Raw genomic sequence first — 4,108 nt, forward strand, 5'->3', positions numbered from 1 at the left:
AAAACATCCCGATGACCTGAGGTGTTGCTCCATGGAACAGACTGTCTCAGAAGGTGGCGGGATGCCGTGGCAGCGGATCTCCTGCTTCAGCAGGGGGTTGGAATAGATTACCTTTGGAGAACCTTTCAACTCTAGGATACTATACTTTGTATGCCGGAGGCTTCGGTTCTTATAATCTCCTGTTAAAAGCAGGTAATGGGAAAGGCCTTCTTCCTGAGACCCAACTGGCCTTGGCCCTAGGGCAATTTTTCTACCTGCTCTGCAGTTGATGAACCCCGAACTACAGTCCAGGTGTGGCAGCCACAGATGGGTTGTCATGAGGTGACAGTTGGCAGAGACTGTGCGAGAAAAGAGCAAGTTCATAACCGGAGTCATCGAATGCAGAGAGCGGTGACAAGCCCAGGGAGCAGGGGAAGGCTCACCACTTGTACCTGAGATACCTGCCCTGAGAAAGGCACCTGGGGGTCTGTGACGCCAGCCCTCAAAGATGGAGCGGAGCCAGAGACGACTCCTCCCTCATAGAATCATAGCACTGGAGAGTTGGACCAAGGGCCACCCATTCTAGTCCAACCCCCTGCAATACAGAGATCACGGCTAAAGAAACTCTAGCACAGGGGTAGGCAACCTAAGGCCCGGGGGCCGGATGCGGCCCAATCGCCTTCTCAACCTGGCCCACGGACGGTCCAGGAATCAGCGTATTTCTAAATGAGTAGAATGTGCCCTTTTATTTAAAATGCATCTCTGGGGTATTTGTGGGGCCTGCCTGGTGTTTTTACGTGAGGTGTGCGCTTTTATTTAAAATGCATCTCTGGGTTATCTGTGGGGCATAGGAATTCGTTCATTTTTTCCCCAAAAGCCCACTACATGGTCTGAGGGACAGTGGACCGGCCCACAGCTGAAAAAGTTTGCTGACCCCTGCTCTAGGAGATCTCCTCCCCCGCCCCACCTGTTTAAAATAAACTGAAGAAGTGTGCATGCACACGAAAGCTCATACCAAGAACTAACTTAGTTAGTCTTTAAGGTGCTACTGGAAGGAATTTTTTTATTTTGACTATGGCAGACCAACACGGCTACCTATCTGTAACTGTTTAAAATAATGTTATCAGATTTTTTTCAATGAATCCGGGGGACACTTTAAATAAATAAATAAATACACACTACACGTTTGGGACGTTGATGCTGCAGCGATGGTGATGGCAGAGGGGCAGCCGCCGCCTTGACCTCAACCGCTATGTTTCCCCTTCCTCCGAGGCTCCTATCTGCTTTCTCCATGAGCCTGGGCAGCCCCCGAGTTGTAGGTTCTTCAGTGGTAGTGATGGTGGTGAAGTAGTGTGTGGTCAGGCATGGAAGGTAAAAGAGGGCCAAGAGTGGCATTCCTACTCGCGTGCAAGCAGGAGGGCCGGGGATCCCTCAGCTGGGAAGGGAGGCTTCCCGTTGCTTAACTGACTGATGCCCGCCCCCCCCCCGGTTGCACTCCAGCTCTGATAGGCAGCGAAGTGTCCCTTCACAGCTGAGAGATCCCCGTCCCTACTCCTGCTTACACACAAGTAGGAGCTGAGAGTTAGTGTGGGTGTAGTGGTTAAGAGCGGTAGTCTCATAATCTGGTGAACTGGGTTCGCTTCCCCGCTCCTCCACATGCAGCTGCTGGGTGACCTTGGGCCAGTCACACTTCTCTGAAGTCTCTCAGCCCCACTCACCTCACAGAGTGTTTGTTGTGGGGGAGGAAGGGAAAGGAGAATGTTAGCAGCTTTGAGACTCCTTAGGGTAGTGATAAAGCGGGATATCAAATCCAAACTCTTCTTCTTCTACTACTACTCCTATAGGCAGCATGAAGCTGAGTTGCTGGGGTCAGGGAAGGTGGAGCAGCCTGGAAGCTGCATCTTTGAGCCCCTGTACCACCATCATATGGGGACTTCTGAGCAGCTCCTGAAGCCAGCCAGAGTCAACTGCTCTGGGCTACTGAGACTGCCGCTGCTGCGTTTCCCGGGGACATTACATTAAATCCGGGGACATTCTGGGGATGGAATTTGTCTGGGGACATATTCGCAAATCCGGGGACTGTCCCCGGGAAACGGGGACGTCTGGTAACCCTAGTTTAAAAACCTCCAAGGAAGGAGAGCCCACCACCTTCTGAGGGAGAACTACTCCCTTGGAGAAGCCAGATTGCTATTACTATGTTAATGAGCAGGGATGGGCAAGCCTTGCCCTGCCAGGGGCTGTGGGATTCCAGTTCCCATGAGCGTACAAGCACCCACCCCGGCACAGTCAACAACCAGGGCAGATGGGAGTTGTAGTCCTGCAACTCTGGAGTGCTCTCGCCCCTCCCTCACCGTCCTATAGTAAGTCAACCCCAAATGGGCAGGGTGGTGACTCAGATGGGTGTGTGTAAATAAACCCAGCTCAGAGAAGAACCGTCACTGTGAGGACTTTCCCGTCTCTCCCCAATTCCCAAATTCAAAGACAATACACTGTTAACCAATTCCACATTTATGTGAATCAACAGAAATTGAGTTGGTTTAGTCACGACGAACACGCAGGAACATGTAGGAGACGTCTGCCTTTTTTGACGTTGCTTTTAAAAACTCAAATGTTACTGGGATAACAGAGTTGGAAGGGAAACACCCCCCCCCCCCGCAGATATATACGGATGGACGGACATTACACACCCTCTGTTCTTGAATATAATTGGTTTTAACTGTTTTTAATATTGTGTTTTGATTTTTCCCAGACTAGAACTTTGGGACATCTAATGAATGTTGAGAAGGTTGAGGACAGCTAAAAGAAAGGACTTCTCCATGCAGCACAAAGTTAACCTATGGAACTCCCTCCCACATGAGGCAGGGATGGCTGCCAACGTGGATGGCTTTAAGAGACAACTGGAAAAAATTGCGGAGATGGCTCTCAATGGCTACCAGCCATGAAGGCTAAGCTCTGTCTCCACAGCTGGAGGGAGCCAAGCTTCTGCATACAAGTTGCTGGAAACCAGTAGAGGACAGACTGTGGATCTTGTGCTCAGATCCAGCCTGCAGGTTGAGACTGTGAGAACAGGATAATGGACTAGATGGGCCATTGGCCGGATCCAGCGGGATGCTTCTTAGCTTCTTCTGTTCTAAAATTCATGAAACCTGCACTGAGATCACTTCCTGAAGGGCATATAAGAGACAATTAATACAGTGGTGCCCCGCAAGACGAAAGCCTCGCAAGACGGAAAACCCGCTAGATGAAAGGGTTTTCCATTTTGGAGGCGCTTCGCAAAACGAATTTCCCTATGGGCTTCCTTCGCAAGACGAAAGCCCATAGGGAAATCTCCGGGACAGTGGGGAAGCGCAGCGCGTCTTCCCCACTGTCCTCGGACCTCCTCCGAAGCCTGGCGGTGGGGCGGAGAGACCTCCTCCCGCCACCAGGCTTCGGAAGGCTCCTCCGAAGGCTGGCGGTGGGGCGGAGAGGCCTTCTCCCCGCGCCAGCCTTCGGATGGCTGTCCTGAAGACTTGCGGTGGGAGGAGGGTTTTCCTTCCCACCGCCAACATTCAGAATGCTGTTCTGAATGTTGGCGGTGGGGAGGAAAAACCCTCCTCCCACCACAAGCCCGGGGAACAGAGGAGAAGCGCTGCGCCCCTTCCCCTCTGTTCCCGTACCTGTCCTGAAGGCTTGCGGTGGGGAGAAAAGCCCTTCTCCGCACCGCCAGCCTGGCAAGCGGTTTCCATAGGAACGCATTAATTGATTTTCAATGCATTCCTATGGGAAACCGTGCTTCGCAAGACGAAAAACTCGCAAGAAGAAAAAACTTGCGGAACGAATTAATTTCGTCTTGCGAGGCACCACTGTAATACCAATGCTACTAATAGGTCAGACTTGTACAGCAAAAGGTGGCCCTTCCAACAGCCAGGCCCGAAGTCATTTAGGGCTCTGTAGGTCATAAGCAGCACTTTGTGGAGTTTGAAAATACACTGGGGATCCTGCACAATTGTTTCCATCACACAAAACACATGATCCCCATACCTGGATTCAGTCCACAGTCTGGTTGCTGCATTAGAACTAACTCAAATAGCTACACAGGCTTTGTTCTGTTAGTAAAGTCACTTCAACAACGTAGACAGAGGCCAGAGAG

This window comes from Podarcis liolepis, assembly GCF_965112155.1.
Source record: "Podarcis liolepis genome assembly, chromosome: 9".
Classification (NCBI taxonomy): Eukaryota; Metazoa; Chordata; class Lepidosauria; order Squamata; family Lacertidae; genus Podarcis; species Podarcis liolepis.